Source organism: Eretmochelys imbricata, chromosome 1, assembly GCF_965152235.1.
Source record: "Eretmochelys imbricata isolate rEreImb1 chromosome 1, rEreImb1.hap1, whole genome shotgun sequence".
NCBI lineage: Eukaryota > Metazoa > Chordata > Testudines > Cheloniidae > Eretmochelys > Eretmochelys imbricata.
Genome location: NC_135572.1, coordinates 235,781,441 through 235,804,422, shown reverse-complemented (window position 1 = coordinate 235,804,422; position 22,982 = coordinate 235,781,441).

Genomic DNA, 22,982 nt, shown 5'->3' with positions numbered 1-22,982 from the left:
CATTGTTGAAGCTGATCATGATGTTCAGGAAGTTGATGCTAGTGTGGGAGTGTTGTACAGAGAGTTTTTAAAATGGGTTGATGTGGTGGTGAAAATCTATGAGGGAGTTTAGGCTGTCTGTCCAGGTGATGAAATATCATTGTTGTATTCCAGATACATCACTGGTTTCATTTGAAACTAGATTAAAAGGGGGGCTACAAATGCCTTCTTCGTTAGTCACAAAAGCAAAAATATTGATTTTTTTTTCTCCAGTAACTCTACCCAGTGTATCCCTCAATTCTGAAGCTGCACTGGCAAGTGAAAAAGAATATATCCACTAGCCTTAGTACTTGTAAAAAGCACTGGTTTGCTGCCAACTGGCTGTAGAACAGGGCAGTAGCATGGCCAGCTTTCCCCACACGGGCTTGCAGCTCTGCTTTGTACTCTGTTCCTGAACAGTCACTTCCAGGGTCACGTCTGGACTAAGAAGATAGGTTATGATTTAAAGAACTTGTTTGCCAACATTTTTTAAGCCTGCCTTGGTACCTAGTGTGGGCAAAGTAATTGTTGAATACATGTTAACTTGGTGTGGTCAACCCTAGCCCCTCCACACCCAGGGTTAATTGTGATCAGCAATTTTTAAACATGTGTTTTTAAACATGACTAGCCCTATCTGTCCAAGATAAATGGACACAAATCCGACATCAGGAATCATAACATTCGAACACTGGTAGGAGAACACTTCAACCTCTCTGGCTACTCAGTAAAAGATTTAAGGGTGGCAATTTTGCAACAGAAAAGCTTCAAAAACAGACTCCAACAAGAAACTGCTGAGCTTGAATTAATATGCAAACTAGATACCATTAACTTGGGCTTGAATAGACACTGGGAGTGGCTGGAACATTACACACATTGAATCTATTTCCCTATGTTAAGTATCCTCACACCTTCTTGTCAACTGTCTAAATGGGCCATCCTGATTATCACTACAAAAGTTTTTTTCTCCTGCTAATAATAGCTATCTTAACTAATTAGCCTCTTACAATTTGTATGGCAACTTCCACCTTCTCTGTATGTATATATATCTCTTCCTACTATATGTTCCATTCTATGCATCCGATGAAAGCTTATGCTCTAATAAATTGGTTAGTCTCTAAGGTGCCACAAGAACTCCTGTTCTTTTTGCGGATACAGACTAACACGGCTGCTACTCTGAAACCAGTCTTGTTCAAAACTGTGTGAGTTTAAAGCTTCTTAGCTGACATATCTACAAACATAACCTCTTTTCTTAGTACATGTGTCCAAGGTGTTTGAAGGGTGGCTAGAGCTCAAGCCCATCCAACTGTGTCCTCTTAACTAATGTTGGTGGGGGTTTTTGTTGATCAGTTTGTCGAGGCTACCAACTCATTTCGCAGATCAATGAAAAGCTGTCACAAGGGATTGAGTTCAGCACTACCATTACTGAACCTGAGTTGTGTGTATTAGTGGCAGAAGTGAAAGGCTTTGCATCCCATTACCCATCCCCTTGTGGGGGATATTCAGTAGACTAAAGATTGAATAAATATTAGGACCACATATCAAATCTTTAAGAAGTGTAACTAAGAGATGGGACATTGGGAGAGGCGCTTACTTCCTTTAAATGAAAGCCTATGAGCTAGCAAGCAAAAGCAAATGAAACTAAAAGGGTGGTGAAACACTGGAATGCGTTGCCTAGGGAGGTGGTGGAATCTCCTTCCTTGGAAGTTTTTAAGGTCAGGCTTGACAAAGCCCTGGCTGGGATGATTTAACTGGGAATTGGTCCTGCTTCGAGCAGGGGGTTGGACTAGATGACCTTCAGGGGTCCCTTCCAACCCTGATATTCTATGATTCTATGATTCTATGAAACGAGTGATACTGACATTGTAACAGAAATATATTACAGGTTTCAGAGTAACAGCCGTGTTAGTCTGTATTCGCAAAAAGAAAAGGAGTACTTGTGGCACCTTAGAGACTAACGAATTTATTTGAGCATGAGCTTTCGTGAGCTACAGCTCACTTCTTCGGATGCATACCGTGGAAACTGCAGCAGACTTTATATATACACAGAGAATATGAAACAATACCTCCTTCCACCCCACTGTCCTGCTGGTAATAGCTTATCTAAAAGCCATTTCCAGCACAAATCCAGGTTTTCTCACCCTCCACCCCCCCACACAAATTCATTCTCCTGCTGGTGATAGCCCATCCAAAGTGACAACTCTTTACACAATGTGCATGATAATGAAGTTAGGCCATTTCCTGCACAAATCCAGGTTCTCTCACTCCCTCACCCCCCTCCAAAAACCCACCCCCATACACACACAAACTCACTCTCCTGCTGGTAATAGCTCATCCAAACTGGCCACTCTCCAAGTTTAAATCCAAGTTAAACCAGAACATCGGTTAGGCTTTGTTAAAAGTGGAAGCCCCTCTTTCTTCTGTTATGCTCTAATTCCTGCTATTTTTAAAGCTGAAAAAGAATACCCCCTGCTGAGCATCTCCAGAATTAATGAGGCGCCTTGTTGACGGCTACACTAATACCAGTTTTTAAATAGAATGCATGATGGGATGGGGGGGGGGTTCCTCCTCATAAGAGACAAATTTGTGCAAAACACTCCAACTACAAGTGGAACAGCAGAGACCAGAAGTGCGTATTCACTGCAAGCTTCAAATCAGTGCGATCACATCACCACCCTACAAAATGGTGCTCTCAGCCCCACTCAGAGCCCCACACACTGCTATCAAGGTGACCAGTCTTTTTTTGGCTTATCCTCCAAGGGATTTTCATCATAGTGATTGTCCCACCAGCTGCAAATAGTTACTGCCCCTTTCAGAATCCGTTAATGACACTCTTGGATCTGCAAGAGGAGAGGGGTAGCAACAAAGTCAGCTGAGGCTCATGAATTCTTTGGCCTATTGTCCTCATGGCACATTCATCCTAACCCCCCAGTGTGGCTCAGGGTGCTTCCTCTGCAACATTCATAGCTCCCAAAAACCAGGAAGTGAAAACACAATGTCGTGGCAATTTGATGCATCATTCTATACAGCCCAATAAAGCAGCGTGACAAAACAATGCAGTGAACACAATATCACAATGAAGGAAACATTCTGAGACCAGCACTCCAAATAAGTCTGTTCCTTTTGCTCATGTTTATTGGCTCTTTTTTGTCATGCCATGATGGATTAGAAACTGGGTTCTCTTCCTTTGTCAGGTAATTACAGTTTGATTCAAACTTTGTTGTGACTATCCTCTTTTTCTCTAAAATGCAATACAGATATGGAAGGGAGAGGGTGTGATTAAAACATCTAGGTTTCCAAAAGTGGCTCAGATACTATTAGTGTTGATTCATCTTTCCGACTGATCAAGCTAAATCAAGTTCCATGCCATTACTACATGAGGCATGGAAGTCTCTTCAGGAGTTCCTGTCTATTCTGCAGACATTAAACATTCCACTGTTTAATGTATAACACTTTTTATACCCTAATAGAAGGGATTTGTCTTGCTGTCCTGGCTAAATTGATTCCTCCCTTCTGTTGTTGCAACATCTTTTGTTTGCTGCCTTCCTTTCCTGAGGTGGTTGCATTTCATTGATGCCTGCCACATATGGTATCTGAAGACATTGTGGGATGAGAGATGTATAAATCTAAATGGATGCATCTGATATTAACTTTTTCCTACAGTAGTGACACTTAATTACATAGGCTTACTCAAGCTTACTCCCTTACTTAAAGCGAATCATACCTTACTTCTCAAGTTGTCTGATTGACTTCAGTGGGAGTTCAGGTACTTTTCAACATGAATGGAGAAGCTAGAATCTGGTCCTATGTTTTTATGAGACAATGAATTCTTGTTACCACACATCATCATATTATTTTTGTTTTGAACTGTATTGGCATCTAGATACTTCCATAAGTATCTATTTAAACCACTATTCTGGGATCTTTGTTACAAAACAAATCATTTATGCTTTGCAATAACTAGAACCTGGTTAGCTGCCCTATGCAGCAGAATTATGGCTACTTCTCTAAAATTGGTTAAAGGCCTGCTCCTGCTGTCATTGTTCTACCTGGGAAAAGAATCGGCCCCAGTGAGAGCAAAAACTCACTTTTTAAGTGAACTCCTGAACCATTAATGTGAGTGTGACAGGTTCCCTGGAGTGCAACTGGGAACTCGGGCATCGCTGAGCTCTCTGTCTTACCAACCTGGGCTCCCTCTCACACTGTGATGCTGTGACAAACTGCAAACCTCTCCAGGTCCTGCACTTACACGGCCATCCACAGGCAGGGACACATCCAGCTGAGTTACATGAATGCTTTTGCCAGCCAATCATGAATCAACAATAGAGAGGCTCCAGCCAGTTCCCCACAGCTCCCTAGCCTTGGACCCCAGAGCCATCCTGTCTTGCCCTGGTCAGAAGCCTGATCAGTGTAAGTTTATAACACAGTCCACCCCTCCCTCAATGTGGAAAGGACATGCCCCAACTCTTGTTCCTGTGCAGATTTCACCAAGCACTTCAAGCAAAATACGCTGTTTTAGGTAAGATATAAAACACATTTATTAACTACAGAAAGATTTTAAGTGACTCTACGTAATAAGTGTACAGATCAAACTTGGTCACCTAAGAAATAAAAGTAAAATCATGATCTGAGTTCTATAATATACCCAGGATTTGAATCAAGCAATGTCTCACCCTGATGGTATAGTTCCTTAATAAACAAGCTGGGATTTTCCTTTCCAGCCTGGGACCACCTCCCAGTTCAGAGTCTTTTTTCCCAGACATATTTCCAGATGGTTCTGGCCAACTACTAACTATGAGTTGTGGTGGGAGTGAAGCCAAATGATGATGTCACTTCCCTTCCTTTATAGGTTCCTCCAGCGTTCTGGAAAGATCTTTTGCTATGACTGAGTCAAACAGTCTCCATTGTTTATTTCTCTCTCTGAGAGGTCTCCATTATATACAGTTCCCGGGGTAGTTCTTGTGAGTGTGTTTCCTTTAATGGGCCATCATTAGTGTCTGGCTTCTCCACTATTGTACCTGAAAGGCTGGTTGAGGGTGTTCCCAACCTCATAACATATTTCAGTAACACACACACAGCCTCCCATACAATGATAGCACATGTAATCCAACAGAACATTAACATTTGACAGATCAAGACTTTTAAAATGATTCCTTACAAGGCATACTTTGAACAGAACATATCATAATCATATCACCATAGTGAATATGGGGGTGCCAGGGTGTTGCTTTGGGGCACAAAGTATCACAGTGAGTTGATCCTATGTGGGGACAGAAAGGAATTTTAACATCTGGTATTGTCATGTGGTGCAGTGGTTCTCAGCCTTTTCCATACTGAGACCCCTTGGAGACTTTATCTAGGCAGGGATCTAGCTGGATCCTGCTCCCGGTTAACAATTTGGAAACAGTTGGGAAACAATTCCCAGGTTGAGACTTCCTAATAAAGTGCACTGCAGTGTTATTTAGAGGCATAACTTGCTATGGGAGTGCGAATTCAACTTTCCCCACATTCTTAGGTAGGATACAAGGTCAGATAGATTTAATGAGGTCTGGGAATGCCTCTCTCTCTATTTTGTGTTGGCAATAAGCTGAAGACCAATCCTTACTCACCAATTCAGATAATCATCAAGTCTGTGTACTGCAGGCAACCAGCTTGCTATAAGTCTAAATGTTGCAATTTTATAAAATTGATCTTTGGCTTTACTAGGAATTCAGTTCCTGAAAACTTAAGTAATGGCTTTCTGTCAACAGAGATGAAAAGAATAATGAGCTAAGGAGGAGACCCCTGTTCACCAGGATTAAGTATTTGAGGCCTTAGTCTTTTTATTCTTGGCCTCAGGTTTTGGGGAGGGGAGAGGTTGTACTAATTTATTGATTAAGAAGTGCTTCTGGCACATCTTAAGTCTTTCTGAAACACACCTTTCTCTGCTTAACTGTGCTTTGTCTTGAGTTTAAAATGTGCCTTAAAAAGTGGACAACATATAGCACTTCATACAACAGGAGCTTACTGACATAAATGTCAAGTTGTTACTTTACAGACTTGGTTCTTGCAAGTAGGTTCTGTGTGTCGTATTTGTAAGTTAAGAATCACTCCTTGCTCAACGCGCTACCAGGCTGGAGGCATTTTTATATCAGAGAGAGAGAGAGAGTGTTGTTAATAATGTTTTTTATTTTTTTCTGATGTTTTCTGTAACATCCATTATTAATTAACAACCCCAAGAAAGTTTGAAGTGCTATCTCTAGATGCATTCTAAACAAAACTGGATTTCATACTTTCAAAATGGTGGTGGAATTACATCTCAATTTTTCTGAGAAGGTAGTCTAGATGACACTCAGCTATATAAAGGAATAAAACTGATGCTACTGTAAGGACAACTCGGCCCTCAATTACATGTGTGCAATGGACACGGATTTTTATGGCAGCTGTGTGTGCACATATATGGGCAAAATCCAGCACTAGGTCTCCTGTGAATCAAAAGCCTAGTATAAATAAGTAAAAGCAACTGTACTGATTTCCAGTACGTCTGCATGTCCATTCTTTTATATAGTTTATTGGCAGATAAGATATAGTTGAAGAAAATCAAGGAACACATTAAGCCTTTAAGCTGCTTGCCTCTTAAATATTCATGATCCCATCAGGGTTTTTGACAGACAGCTGGGATGGCTTGTCTCACTTCTCTATTAATAAATTTTATTAATCTCACTCAGTCTTCTTCATTAAACCTCTCATTAATTCAGGCTTGAAAGACATTCATCTCCCTCCCCATGCACAGATAACTACAGCTGGCACCCCCAATTTGAAAATGATACCCAAAACACAGAAAATAGCTTTGATACTGTAAAAGGATCTATAATGTATGTTTGGCCTTTTCTATATCAGAGAAACATGCTTGGGGTAACCATCATATGGTCCTCCTCAGTACAGCTTTAACACACCACACAGAAAAATAATCTAGTGTCCCATAGATATTCACATCATTGTTTGAATTAGATATGCTTTGACCTAGGCTAACTATAGCATTTCCCCCCCCCCCCATCATCCTCAGCTGAATGCATGCACAATAGTGCATGTTGTTTCCACAGTACTGCCCCACAGTGGCACAGTAATTGCTCAGGTGGCCTGTCTGGTCTATTCTTTGAACTCTATTTAGATGGAGCCACCAAGATTAACTAGGGGAATAGAGAATTTTCCTAAAGATAAGGGCCAAGATTTTGAAAGCTAATAAATGGGTTTGGTTTTGGGTCGGGGTTTTTTTTTTTTTATGGGGGGGGGGGATGCCAGAGTTGTTGGATACCCAATTTCAGATACTGTCAAGGCTCCTGATTTTTCAGGAAGCATGGCACATCAGCAGTCTGAAATTCAGCCTCCTTTAAGATGTACCAAAATCACTTTTGAAAATCCTGGCCAAGAAGCTGAAACTTCTTGTATCCCTGAGATCCAATTCGTCAGTATATGATGGATCATATTGCGGGGATATTGCTCAATGTTTAATGTTTTCTATAGGATGACAGAGACTCTATATGGAGGGAATTCTCACCGGGTGAACAAGTTTACCACACAAAGCCAAAGGCCCTAAAGCTTGGTTTCTGTTACTGCTGAAAACGTAGGGAAGGTCTTTGTATTGTCATGGAGCCCAACAGAGAATCACTGCTGAAAGCTCCTCCTGGGAGACACAGTGTGCTCCTAATAAAATACACATTACTTCCCAGAAAGCAAGAGCACAACCTCTGGAACAGGGGAACAGTGAAACCTTTGGCACAATGTCCGAAGTGGACAGTTATAGCAACTTTACTATTCCAGGTGCAAACTTCAAAGTCAGAAAGATGTGAAGGCCATGGGGGCAAGGGGAATCCACTGAGGAATTTGAAGCTATTCTGCTGCAGATTCAAGTTATTAAATCAGGTGACACAATTGTTTCTTCTGTTTCCCTGAAGCTAGAAAGTTTGTTGGTTTTGTTTTCTTTGTCTCTAGTGTACCATTTGAGCTGACTGGTTGTAGGGTTTGTTTGTGTTCTTTTTGGATCCATTTTATTCCTTTGTGTTGCTAAGAGGTTTCCATAGCAATTCTAGTATTGGATTAAGGAAGTCATATTATTCAGGTTAATGCATCATCTCTGGAGTTGCGTAAGCAAGCTCTGAAATTCTGCTGTACCTGAAAAGCCATTGAAATGGAGGGGGGAATAATGTGTGATCCGGATCCTCAGTCAGCTTCAATCCACTGACTTCAGTGGAGCTATGCTGCCTTACATCAGCTGAGGAATTGGCCCTGTAAATTGTACTTCCCACACTAATTCTATCAGTAAGATTCCATGAAAAGAACAGTTTTTTAGGACTGCACATATTGAAAACATAGCTGTTCATTGATGCTGGAACATATTAATTCAAGTTATCTTTATTGCTGCACTGCAGCTATTATTTCTGTTTAAAATACCCCATGTTCATATTTTCCTGAATTGCCTCCAACTTTTCTTCCTTAGCAATTTCAAACAGCTCAATAATTACAGTTCTGCTACAGAAATATTATGCCTTGGGTGGGATTGATACATTTCAGAAGCAATAAACAGACTATCAAAAGCCTATAAATTAAAATCTGGAGGGGTTAAAAATGTAAATGGTTATCTCTTCTTATTGAAAAGTTAATTTAGTAGCCAGAGGTGCCAGATTGCTTCTGTCTCCAGAGCTGTCAAAAATAGCTGCAAGCATGGATACCAGCCTCCTTTCCCTCCCCTCCCCACTGTCACCAGGTATCCATGCTGGGTCTGGAGAGGTAATTGCTAAGGATTCAGTCTCTATGCTCACTGAAAAGCTCTTTTGGCTTAAATGACAATTATTAGGGCAGCCTTCCTAATAAGGACACCTCTCCATCAGGAACTAGACTGAGCCCGGACCACGTTTCATATAGGCCACTGAACAGCTGTAAGGTGGTCACAACAATCCTGGGCTGGATTCAGATGACAGGATTACCACTTCCCTAAGGACAAGAGTCTGCCATGCTTACACTGAGTAACTCCTTACTCTGATGATAGTCCCACTAAAGAAAACAGGACTGCCTGTAGAGTGACAAACCACTCGGTGAGAGTAAAGGTTGAAGTATAAATCTAGAAGGGTTTAGAAGGTCTTTGCCCAGGCTGCTATATGATTGGTATTAAAAACGAAACACACAAAAAGACCCCAAAAACCAAGCCCACAGTTATTCATAGTCTGTTCTGTTCAGATTCTTGGACTATGTCTATCACCATACTACTTGAGCACCTTCCAAAAATGCATGACTAACATCTGCAGCAAGACCCTTTCATTGTGATTGCCAGGCTTTTAGCACAGCTTTTTAGCCAGTACCACCACCTTTATTTTGTTTTGTTTTTGTTATTTTGGTTTGTGGGCAGTCTACAAATGACAGAGTGGGATTAAGACTTGTCCAGCTGATCAACTCCAGCTTTCCACCTCCTACAAATGATAGGCAGCAGTAGAAAGTGCATTTTAATAACAAGGGTGTCCTTAGTAACTCCTGTCTAAAACTGAAAGCCATTCAGTTGGGCAGACTGCTCACCCAAAAGCATATACCAGCTCTGCTCTATGGAAAATGTTTGAAGCTGTAGCTCTATCTGGTGGAACAAAGGGAAATCACACTGAATTGGATGGCTGATAGCTTACTAGGTTCAGATCGGAAGAATTTCCTTAAAAACAGAAGTCCTATTTTCAAATAATGTGCTTGACTGCAGGGCAGCACAGGCTGTGTCTACACTGGCTTTATTTTTTAAATTTGATCACTGTTGCTAGGGCTAAATAACATAGAAGCTGGTGTCCTTACCACTGTCTCCTCTACTGCTCCCATTGTTGCTATCCCAGCGGAAGCTGTACCAGGTTCCTACCACCTAATCCCCAGGTGTCACCCCCTAGTCTTGTCTTTTGCAGCTGGACCAAATCATTTGTAAGTACTGGGTACAGTTTACAAAACTGCCCAAGCTTCATTGCAAGTCAGTGGGATTTAGGAGCCTAAGTCACTTAGATGCTATAAAAAAGTTACCTCATTGTCTACATTGGCCTTTTCCATAAATACTCTCACCATTGCACTGTCACTGAAAAATAGAAATCCATATACTGGATCAGGCCATTGATCCACCTCGTCCAGTATCCTATTACCAATACCAGATGCCAGTACCAGATGCGTCATAGGAAAGTAATTCTGTGGTAGGCATCCACGGGATAACTTGCTCCCGGGAAAAGTTTCTACCTAGCCCTTTCAACAGTTGAGGCTGGTTTCCACTTCGGACAAATAAAGACTCATTGGCGCATGGGGATTGGATTCTGGGTCTCCCATATCCTCTGGGAGACTTCTAATCACCAAGCAGCAGAGTCAGTCTCATGCTTGTGCATGCATTCGCATTCACTCTCTTGCTCACCCAATGACTTTTTAATTATTTGTCCAAAGTAGAAGAGCTTCAACAGGGGAGCCCCACATCAGCAAATCCCACAGTTCAGTGGCTAGGGTGCTCACTTTGGATGCCTGTTCAAATATCTTTTCCTCCTCAAGTGAAGGGGTGTGAGTAGCCTAGCACTGAGCTAAAAAAGTTGAGGGAAGTTTGACATTATTCCATTGTGAATCTTGCCCAAAGTCCTACAGGAAGTCTGTGATTGAGCTCCAAACTGGTTTCCGAAGTCCCAGTGCCTAATCTGTAATACAGTCCTTCCTTTCCATGTCCAAGTGCAAATATTCAGGTGGCAGTGACAACTGCAGAACTAGAGGTGCGAATTAGGTGTGCCATTGCCAGAATAAATTATTTATAATTATTATATTTGAAGAGATGGTCCTTAAACTGTCTCATTCAGCTTCAGGTTTAAACCCATGCAGGGGGGCAGTTCCTTCCTGTTTTTAGAGCTTTCCTGTTGCAATATAAGTGCTACAGGAGCTGATGTTTAGCAAGTTTTCTTCATAAACAAAAGGGCTAGAAAGTGTTTATTTAGAAGAAAGCTTATATTCTGTAGAATCTGAATGGGTCGTAGTAGCCAGATAATGACAGCAAACAGAACTCTATCTCCTTTATTTATATACATGATATCTTCAGCTATCCCTCGATTTGAGGATGATGTCTGCCAAGGGAGTTCATTGGTGAATTTTTAAGTGGCTGAGGAGCCCAATTCTTGCCCCACAGATTTTCCCTCAGAAGGGACAGGTATAATCTTGGAGGAGACATAGTTGTTGGCTGGATGTTGTGCCCTTTCTTTTCTCCTTTTGTCACTTCTCTGTCTCATGAGCACATCTGTTCTCCGCAAAGTGAGCTGTGGCTTGGTGTTTGGTGTGGCGCCACTGTGTTCTTCTTCTGTGCCAAGTCCTTCCAGTTTGTTGGGTTGATGCCTTGCTTTTTAAGATGTACTTTCAGTATGTCTTTGAAACACTTCCACTGCCCTCCTCAAGCCCTTCTTCCCTAACTTAATCGGTGTCAAGCAGGACTGTGTCATTACCCCAACGCTGTTCTCCATTTACCTTGCCGTGATCCTGATTCTCATTCGCGACCGCCTTCCCGATGGAATCAGGATAGAGTATCGTATGGATGGCCAACTCCTCAAACTTCGACGACTCCAAACAAAATCTAATATCACGAGAATTGGCATCACTGGCCTTCAGTCCTGTTTACATAATATGTATGCTATATAAAATTTAAATGTATTCAACATATAGATATATAGTTGTGTGTGGACATAATTTGTAATATTGTAATATTCTTCTCATCTCCACATTCACTGTGAAAGATAAGACTCCTCGCAACCTGCAGTTTTACTCATTTTTAAAACTCCCGCATTTACAAAGCTTCTGCATAGGCAGCTGCTCTTCCTTATGGGAGGACAGCATCATTTGGGACCAAAATCTCCCTGCATCCCACACAGAGTTGGTGCTGTTGCATGTTTTGGTACTTTGATATAATAATACAGACCCTTAGTTAGTCTGATGTTATGAAACTGAAGTTGGACCTGATTTAGGATTCAGAAATGCATCTGTGTCTTCTTTCCTGTGGTTTTTGTTTGTTTGTTTGTTTGGCTTCCTCAGTTGGGGGAATTTAACCCACCCTCTCAAAACAGGGATGGTTATGTAGAAGTTGGCTCACATTGTTTGTCAGTTTGAACTCTGGAAATTGAAAGGATGTGAGGAGTGTTTTTTCTTTTTGTTTTGTTTTGTTTTTAAAGCTAATCAAACTACATTATGTCAGATTACCAGCTGGTGTAAATTGGTGTTGCTCCAATGAAGATCTGGCTCTCTTTCTCCTGAATTAACACACAAAGCCAACAGACGAAAATGTAATTCCAGAATATAGCTTCCTAAATCCATGTTATGTGTGTGCATGGAAGAGATGGGCCAATCACTTCTGCAGCACCATTTATTCACACATCCTCTTCAGTCCACAAGTGGGGAGGTGGCAATATACAGGGGTGGAGGAGGGCACACTGTTTCTCCACCAAAGTTCTGACTAGATTCCCACTGAAATAATGCAATTGCATGCTATATCAATTTGAATGGGGCCCCTTCAGTGCTGTGGAACCACCTTTAATCAGGCAAGTCCTGTCAGGAGCTAGGAAAGCAGCAGTGGTCTGAAGTAGAAGTGTGCAGGCATAAGGGGTGAGATTATGTGCAGCTCTCTATCATAGTGCCTGTACCAGGGGAATCCTCTCCTCACCAGAACTGGGGCTTTTAGGGCACCTTTACATCACTCTGGCCCTCTTATGTGGTGTGAAGGGGCTGAAACAGGGGTAAGGCTCCAGCCCAACGTTTTCACATGGAGTAAAATCCTGGCCTTGTTTGAAGTCAAAGTCAAAACTCCCATGGACTTCAATGGGACCAGGATTTCACCTAATAGTTCTTAGAGTAGCTAAGATTTGTGGCATTGGCTTCTTTTGCAGAAAGCAATCCCCAGTTGTCCAACAGTACATTCTGGAAAACTCCACAAAGGGAATCAGCTCCATGGACTTTTGCTCATGGTAGTTATTTCTCCTTGGATGTGTCTAGAAAACTAATCATACTTATATGGGAAATATACGTGGAGGCTCCCTGGTAATGCAACAGCAGCGTGCTTGGAAGGAGATAAAAAGTCATTGGGGGGGCAGAGTGGAGACTAAATTTTTTTAAACTCAGATGGCGCCTTAAGGAAGTGACAGGTGGTCCTTCCACCTGTCACTATATTAGGTAATTTTAGATCCTGTGATTAGATGGCTAGCAAATAAAAATAATAATTTAAAAAAATAACACTTAAAGCAAAATCAGATGGAATAAACAATCCTATTTTTCATAATTTATTCAAAAAGTGAAACCTCTTGTTTCAACTCAAATTTATCACTGGAAAACACTTGTTGTCTGAAAAGTTTTGAACTTCAAACTGCAAATTTTTTCTGTTAAATCTGTATGGGGCAATGTACTATTGGCTATTTTTTCCCATCTCAACAACAGCCATTTAAAACAAACCATATCCACTGGTAGAAATACCAAAATGTTAAACCTGGAACTGTTTTCAGATTCTCATGAAAAATTCAAACTTGCCAATCCTAAGCACTCAAAAATACAAGAGTCAGGTGCCTGAAAATAATGAGATTGGCTTAAAATCATGTGACTTTAACATAAAAGTAAATAATTGGGGTGCTGGTAATCTGCACTCTGGGTTTTAAACCTTCAAGGTTCATGTTTTCAAGGTTTTCTCCATAAAAATGCGGAAAGGGGGTGTATATAAAATGAGATTGTCATGTAATAACATGACTTCAGGAGCTCTATCTTTAACAAACACCAAATATTGAAAGGCTTGCAATAAAATCATAACACTGAAACTTGCCAAAAGTTTCAGCTTTCATAGTCAAAAACTTATAAATTGTGAGAACTGTTCCCTGCCCTGCTGCATGTGTGTGATGCACATGCCAAATGGTAGGTTTACACACTGGGACCACTGATGCATGGAGTGCTTAGAGGTCTGCAGAGAGCACACAGATCACAGGGTGCTGGCTCCCCTTCTTGCTCCAAGCTGGGAGATCAGCACGGGAGATGAATGGAAAAGTAAAGGAGACAATATGGTTAGTTTAAGGGGTGAGGAAGAAGAAAGAGAAAACTGATCACACTAGAGAGCACTCAAATACTTGTGGCTTTCCTTATATTACTTTTACACCTCAGCAATTGCTGTAGTTGCCACAGGGATGTTATCTAATGAAAAATGGGAGGAAGAAGGCCATACAATTGCAGATGGATCGTGGTTCATGGGACACTCTTTAAAATGTGATCCACGTTCTTGGAAAGTATTGCTGACCTTGACCCATTTAAAGTTCATTACCAAAGTCTTCCAAAAGTCCTTTGTGACTGCTGAAATCACTGGCTAACAGAAAATGTAGTTAAGCTGCAGACTCAGAAACCCCTATCAACCACAAAGGGTCATTAAGACACATGGAAACCAAACTGTGTGTTTTCCATATTTGTCTGCAGTTCATAACAGAAGTATCTCTCAGATAGGGGTTTCATTTCTTGCAGTGAATTCTGAGCAGGATATTTTAAGACAGCTATGGGACTGCAAGGGACGTAAGTATATTTCAACACTGTTTAAATTTAAATTCCTCACATTAGAATTGAAAGTGACCTTTTGCTGTTGTGAAGTCAAGGAATGGAATAGCAAATCAAAGAATTCCCATCTCTGTTATCAGGGAAACATGCTTTCTCATTTAGCGGGAACAGAAGGAAGGAGTTAGGTTACCATAGTGATCAATGAGGAAAGGACATGGTTACCTGGATACAGAACTGCTTCCATCCACTGAAACAGGCTTTCTTTTATTTGTTTATTGATGAGAGATCAAAGCTAGCTCTTCACTCACAGAAAAGTCTAAAGGTTAGACTTGGAACAGCTGCTCTGCCTCAGATTTCTGCGCAAGAGAGCAGAGATTTCCAGAACTTTCTTTCTGCAGGATGTCGGCTGCCTTTTTTTCTTTATCTGAAAAATAATAGTCTTCATTGTCAAAGCATAAAAAGAGCAGGTAGCTAAATTAAATTAATTGTCACATCCTTTGCCATCTGAAGAGGCGCCTGTGTGTCTGTGTGTGTGTGTGTACCATTAAGAATACCCCATTCAGCCTTTCATTGCATTTGTAGAGACAAGGCTTTCCTCACAAACTGTAATTGTGTTATACAGACAACATTTACAGTGCCCACACTACCAGCTGCTCCTCCTTATAGAAACACTCCTTGAGATCAAAATCTCCCTGCATCCCACACACACCTGGTGAGGCTGGATTGTAATAATGGAGCCATTGAGGCTGGAAGCTGGAAGTAATGTCACAGAAAACCTAACCTGGGCCTAAAGAAACAATTGGGAGTTTCCGTTTCTGTATATTGTTGCTGGTGGTGGTGTTTGCCTGTCTCCATAATATTGAGCTGTTCTTTTGGGACTCTGACTTTTCCTGAAATCTGTCTTGAGGTCTTAGAAGGATTTGCACTCCTGGGAGGAAGAATGGTCTTTAAGGTACTGAACTGGGATGGAGAAAATCTAGGTTCAATTCCTGGCTTTGCCACAGACTTTCCCTATGACTTTAGACAAGTCATTTAATCTCTCTCTGCCTCAGTTCTCCATCTGTGAAAGCAAAGATAATACTTTTTTCCATTCTGTTTATCTTGTCTATTTAGAATTTTAATTGTTGGATGCATTACTGTCTCTTACTGTTTGTTGGTACAAGATATAGCACAAAGGGGCCCCAATCTTTAGGGCTTCTTGCTGCTGCTGTCATACAAATAATAAATGAACAATGAGGGATCAGAAAACCAGTGTGGTTGTAAGGGCTGAAGACCAGAATGGTAGCCATGATATGCTGAGAAGAGCAAATAACTGTGTGAATAATGGATTTTTTTCGGTTTGCTGGCAGTTCCAAAAACGCAGGAGTGGGGGAGGGTATTCAGTTCAACCCAAAATGACTTTATTAAAAAAACATTGGCAGGTTCAAAGTAGGAAACATTTTGTTGTGGGTCAAATGAAAAGTTTTGGTTTACGGCATTTTTTTAAATAAAAGGAAATGAAGAGCTAGATTCACAAAACTGAGGAGAAGATGTACCCTTATGTCCAATGGTTAGGGCACTCAGCTGGGATATAGGACACTACGGTTCAAATTGCCACTCTGGAGCAGGGACTTGAACCCAGGGCTCGCCATCTTTCTTAGATGAATACTACCCAGCTATAGAGTATGTGGACCAGGTTATAGGGTATTTTCAGGTGACTCTCTATCTTTCCTATTGTAGCTGTTCCACTTTGTATAAAATACTTGAATAGTCATTGGGTCAGCGACAGAGAGTGACTCTAACACCTGGTGGTTAGGGTATTCACCTGGCAAAAGGGACATCTAGTTTCCAGTCCCTGTTCCAATAAATATTTAATTTATACAAAGTGGAACAGTCAGTGAGAGATACTGAGACCTTGGCTGCCTTAGTGTCATGGAAAGCACACTACCTTTTATTATAGATACAGAAAAAGGAGAAACAAAGCATTTGATATGTAAAGTATTAATGCTTTCATTTTAACAATATCCCTTATTTCCATTCAGCTGTAAGGAGTTTTTAGAAGGAAAATAATCCCTGTCTGGCAGTCTCTTAGATGGTATTTAAGAAGAAAATAACTGTGCTTTTGGGGGAAAAGAGAAATTAGTTGAGATAGTCTGGAGCTGCTCTAGTTGCTGATTTTGAAGTCCAATTCCGTTTCCTAAAAGACAAAACAAGACAAATACACACACAGAAAAGGGAAGAGAAATAAACAGCAAAAATTAAAAAGGCAGCTTCTGTTTTGGAAGCTGACTCTTATTCAAACCCTCAAGGCTGAAGAAACACAGGCACAGCACACACTCGTATTTGCCACTCCAAAACCTGGCCAACTTTATAGCAGCACTGGGCTGTTCAAGGCATTGTTCTTAGCCGCCTTTTCTGGTAGCAGGCTCACAGCAGTGTTGCAAAATATCCAGTCTTGGTTGACTAAGCCAAATTCTTATTAAATACAAGGTAAAAAGAAGGAGAGAGGAAAGAAAAGAAATAAGGTGCAGAAGGAAAAGGACAGATGGGGGAAGGATTGACTTCAAGACCCAAAATCTCACATTCCAGGTGCTGTTTGGGATTCAGCCACAGTTGGTGAAGGTGATGATGTCAGCTGGGTTCCTTTCTCTGGCCCAGTCTGGTCAGGACTTCTCTATGATCAGGATGATGAAGGCCAAACTGTGTCATGGAGGATCCCAGGGTCCATGGAGATGGTGTAGGTGGTAGCAATGATGATAAGGCCTGTGCCTTCCAGTCCACCCATCTCCTAGTGAACCTGAATCTGCATTTATTGGGGACAGAAGCTATAACCCTGAGTTCTAATACTTCCTCTGCTGTTCACTTGCTGTGGGGCCTTGGCTAACTTACTTTTCCTGTTATAACTGGTGACAATGACATTGTGCCATTGATGACCTGCTAGCCAAAATGAAAACAAGAAGGAAAACCAAATGGTACCATGCTTTAGTAGGCTAAGTCTACACACTGAGAGATCATGGGCCTAAGATAAAGAAGGAGCAGTGCTTAATTTGTAATGAAAGAAGTGCTGGGGCTCAAGCAATTTTTTTACATTCATAACTGATGCAGCAAGCCCATAGGTGCTGAGGCCATGAACTGCCAAGCCTAGAGGTTCCGGGGCTCAGCCCTGGCACAAACTAAGCACTGGGAAGGAGTGAATATCGGACCTGTTTTTCCTACGACTGTCAAGGTGTACTACAAATTTTTACCCCTCTTGCCTGACCTTTTTGCAACAGATGCAAGATGACAGGCAATGACTGAAGCCCCAAGGCCACACAATAATAGATTCACTGAATAGTCTGCTAATTTATGGTGGAAACATCATGCAATATGATAATCTACTCAATAAAGTTTGCTGCCTCCTACAGAAATTCTGAGTTGCTTCAGGCAGATGCTTCCTTCCCCAAGAAGATCTTGCCCCAACCAAAAACCAGGATTGCAGTTACTCAACTCTGAGGAACATTAAAAGTATTAAAATCAGAAGCAGATTTACAGTAAAACACAGGGTGCCCTGGCACGGGGGCCCTCCAATGACAGGGGGCCCCAGGGCTGAGCAGCTGCACCCCTCACACAAACCCAGCCCCCTGCCCTCCCTGACTCCAGCACCCCCGTCATGCACACCCAGCCCTGACTCCTGCACCCCCTCACACACTCCCAGCCCTGACTCCTGCACCCCTGTCACACACCCCTAGCCCCCTGCCCATCCTGACTCCTGCATCCCCACCTGCACCCCTCGCACCAAACAGAAGCTGCCCCAAATAAGCACTCCACATCCAAACCCCCTGCCCCAGCCCTGAGCCCCCTCCTGCACCCTAACTCCTGGCCAGAACCTGCACTTTAACTTCCTCCCAGACCCTGCACCCCCAGCCTTGAGCCCCTTCCCGCACCCTAAGTCCCACACCCCAATGTGTTTTTACATTTTTTTTATAAAGCACTCTTATCCAAAGCGCTTTACAATAGTTAGCTAATGGTACAAACAATATTTGGAAAGATCATTAAGTGGTCTGCCGAGACCCTCCGCGATTTTTCAAGTGGTCTGTGGAATAAGTTAGACTACAAAAACAATCAAGGTACCTCACTTTATTTTCATTTACTTCCTATTACTTATAGGAGGAGGATGAAGAAAAAAAGAATGAAAAATGTGGGCAGGAGGGAGAGAAGAGAGAATGTTCTTTTTCTTGGCTGGGTTCCAAGCAAGGAGGGGCCCCAAAAATGAAGCTGAGCACAGGGCCTCACTAACTCTAAATCCACCACTGACTAAAATCCAAGATATTTGTTTATCGCTACCAGTTAAAGGCATTTTTTTCTAGAAGAAATAAAAACGTTTTGATGGATAAAATAGAGATGTATCCAAGATCTGGATTTGACTGTAAGAGAATTATGAGCTAAAGTATGTAAAATGCAGTGCTTGAAATCCTATGCAATTGGAAGATTGTTCACAAACATAATACTTTGGAACTGAGGCCACTTGTCGACATTTATAGTATAACACCACTTTGCATTTTGATAGTGCCTTTCATGTGAGGATCTGAAGCCTCTTTAAAAACACTAAAAGAATTAAGTCTAATACCCAAGTGAGTTAGAAAATACTATCACCATTATACAGATGGAGAACTTGAGACAGAGGTTATATGTGTTGCCCGAGATCACACAAGAAGTCAGTGGTGGCAGAACAGTCTGGATTTTCTGACTCCCATTCTAACCTTCCACTTTGACTATTCATATGACAGCCCTGAAGCTAGTAGCTCTTTTCTTTCTCCTTCCCTTTCTAAAGCTATAGGAAGGAGCATCGTCCTTGTTAAATTCACAGCATACGCATAGAGAAGTCCGATTAAGAATGCTCTTTGTGGAAGGTTGCACAATAACCCTAATTTATTTCTTAAACTCCAGAACTTTAGCAATATAAGGATCAAAAACAGAGAGACACAAAGCAGGCTGCCCCCGAAAACAGAGGTGCACAATTCATCTCACTTTATTGTAAACTGGCTGTCTACAAACTACCTCTGCTAGGTCCAGAGAAGACTGCACACTTACCTACAGAGCTCTCTAGCCTGCAGGCAGGACCAGGATTTAAAGTGACAGCTTGTAATTTTTACAGTTTTTAATACACCACGCTCCTCCTGCAGCCCCCCTGGCTAGTGAGCCACCTGTGTCTTGTCAGATGAAATCCAGTTTGACAAATCACAGGTGGTTCATTGTTCAGATTGGCATTTGCAGACACTGAACCATTTGTAGTTTGTTGGATGAAAAGCCAAGCTGCGGGGGGCGGGTTAGTGGAGTCCAGGGGGATATTGTAGAGAGAGTGGCGGGGGGAGCAGAGAGGGGACACAGATGGCAAACTGCCAGGTTCTTTGTCTGGGTGAGGCAGCTGCCAGAGGAGAAGAGTTGGTGGCTTTGCTCCTGACAGCTATCCTCACCGTTCCCGAGCTGCTTTGTAACCTGACCAGCTACCTCTGCAGCAACTGGTACTTTGTGGGATAGGTACCTGGAATGCATTGCAACTGAACCAGTTCAGAGAACCCTACTGTGGAAGTAGTGCTGCAATGCAATAACATTTGGTATGGCTCGGTTGGGTGCACTGGATGGTATGTATTTCGCCTAGCTGTAAATACAAATAATAAAAAAATAAAAACTTAGATAAGCCACTCTTCCCATCCCATCTACCCAGAACATGCACCAGGTATTTCAATGTCTGCACCTCTTTAAAGCTAATGCAGTAGCTCTAAGTGTTGAGGAAACTGGCAATTATTGTTCCAGCTGTTACGGTGAGTTTTGGTCATACGTGGATTCTTGCAGGAAGGCATTTGTTCAATTTAGGCCAACGCTTTAGTTAGTTAAATTCCTGTTGACTCCAGTAAGTTTGCCTGAGTAAGGAGGGGAGGGAAGGACCATTATCCTGAAGTTCTGTTTTTTATGTGGTATGTTCATCCTTTCTCTGGCACCAATTCAGAAAGGCCCTTAAGCATGTGCTTAACTTTAACATTGGCTTGACTTCCATTGGACTCAGCTGAATAGGAATGGACATAAACTTATGTGTAAGTGCTTTTCTGAACCGGACCCTCTTAACCTAACAGTTGCCCTGCAGCATCAGCCCTCATTCAGAATCTTGCCTTTGATTAACAATGAATATCAGAGTTTTCAGAGAGAGGTAGACAACATCCATAATGACCTAGCTAATTATGCAATAATGAGGAAAATTAATTCTTCATTGGGCAATCAGATTGAGTTCTGATGCACTCTTTGATTATCAACCCCCGGCATTTCTGTTGCTTGCATCTGTAAATTTTTCCTAAAATTATCCAGTCTTGCAGTATGGCAAGATTTGCCTGATGGCAAATAAGTTATCAGGATGACTCTATGTTGTGTATAAAATTATTTTAGTATCTGTAAAAATTACTGCTCTTCAAAGTACTCTTTTTTTGCCAATTCTGTTTCCACTGATAAAGATCACCAAAACCTTTTTTAGTTATTGTTTTTTTAATATCTAGTGTGCATTTAAGATCTAACGTTAATAGGAAATCAGTACTCAATATTTTCTGTAGTGTGCCCATACATTTTCTATGCTTTGTTAGCCTAACATCACTATAAATAAAGACATGTATTTTCTTTAAATTCTTTTGCTTCCAAACTTACCAAAGAAGATAACTTTTAATGAGGATGCAAGTACCATTTGCTGCTCTTAGTATATTTCTGCAGAGTTTTTCAGAGCCACTGGAACTTAGTAATAAGCATGCTCTTATTTTTAATCCATTCAATCCACTGTTGAGTCATAGACAGGATTTTGATTTTTAATTTGGCAAATTGACAGGAAAAACCTAATTTCTCTGAAAAATAAGTAACTCAGAGAACCTTGTCAATTTGTACAAAAGCCATATCACTATTAGCATTCAATATGTAATTCTCCAATTACAGTGTTTTCAAAGCATACTGTCAGGCTTCATGAAGGTGTACAAACACATTTCATTACTGACATACAGTTTGGAGTGTGCTAACACCAAAGGAATCTGCATGTACTAGAAAGTAGCTGGCATTATTTGTTAACCAATTCATTCAGCACAATGCCAGGCTTTGAATTTAATCCTTAGCTACCTGCTGTTTTCAGTAGATAAAACAGTGGAACAGCACTGAGAAGTGAGAAGAGTGTGGGGGATGGGGAAAAGGGTATTTTACAACCTTGGACCACAAAAAATCACTATTTTTTTTCTGCCTGGTAGAATGAGTAGGAAGGCAAAGATGTTTTTTCATTTGCCTCTTTATTTGTAGTATAGTAGCATCTAGAAATCCAAGCAAGGGTTAGAGCCCCATTGTGCTAAGCACTGAACAGACAATTAGTCCCTTTCTAAGAGATCTTATAATCTAGGTGACCTTGTCGTGTTTGGAAAACTGGGATTTGGAAGTCTGAGGATGTTTCACAGACAATCTCTTGTCAGCAAGTTAAGGAAGTATGGGCTGGATGAATGCACTATAAGGTGGGTAGAAAGCTGGCTAGATTGTCGGGCTCAACGGGTAGTGATCAATGGCTCCATGTCTAGTTGACAGCCAGTATCAAGTGGAGTGCCCCAAGGGTCGGTCCTGGGGCCGGTTTTGTTCAATATCTTCATAAATGATCTGGAGGATGGTGTGGATTGCACTCTCAGCAAATTTGCGGATGATACTAAACTGGGAGGAGTGGTAGATACGCTGGAGGGGAGGGATAGGATACAGAAGGACCTAGACAAATTGGAGGATTGGGCCAAAAGAAATCTGATGAGGTTCAATAAGGATAAGTGCAGGGTCCTGCACTTAGGATGGAAGAATCCAATGCACCACTACAGACTAGGGACCGAATGGCTAGGCAGCAGTTCTGCGGAAAAGGACCTAGGGGTGACAGTGGACGAGAAGCTGGATATGAGTCAGCAGTGTGCCCTTGTTGCCAAGAAGGCCAATGGCATTTTGGGATGTATAAGTAGGGGCATAGCGAGCAGATCGAGGGACGTGATCGTTCCCCTCTATTCGACATTGGTGAGGCCTCATCTGGAGTACTGTGTCCAGTTTTGGGCCCCACACTACAAGAAGGATGTGGATAAATTGGAGAGAGTCCAGCGAAGGGCAACAAAAATGATTAGAGGTCTAGAACACATGACTTATGAGGAAAGGCTGAGGGAGCTGGGATTGTTTAGCCTGCAGAAGAGAAGAATGAGGGGGGATTTGATAGCTGCTTTCAACTACCTGAAAGGGGGTTCCAAAGAGGATGGCTCTAGACTGTTCTCAATGGTAGCAGATGACAGAACGAGGAGTAATGGTCTCAAGTTGCAGTGGGGGAGGTTTAGATTGGATATTAGGAAAAACTTTTTCACTAAGAGGGTGGTGAAACACTGGAATGCGTTACCTAGGGAGGTGGTAGAATCTCCTTCCTTAGAGGTTTTTAAGGTCAGGCTTGACAAAGCCCT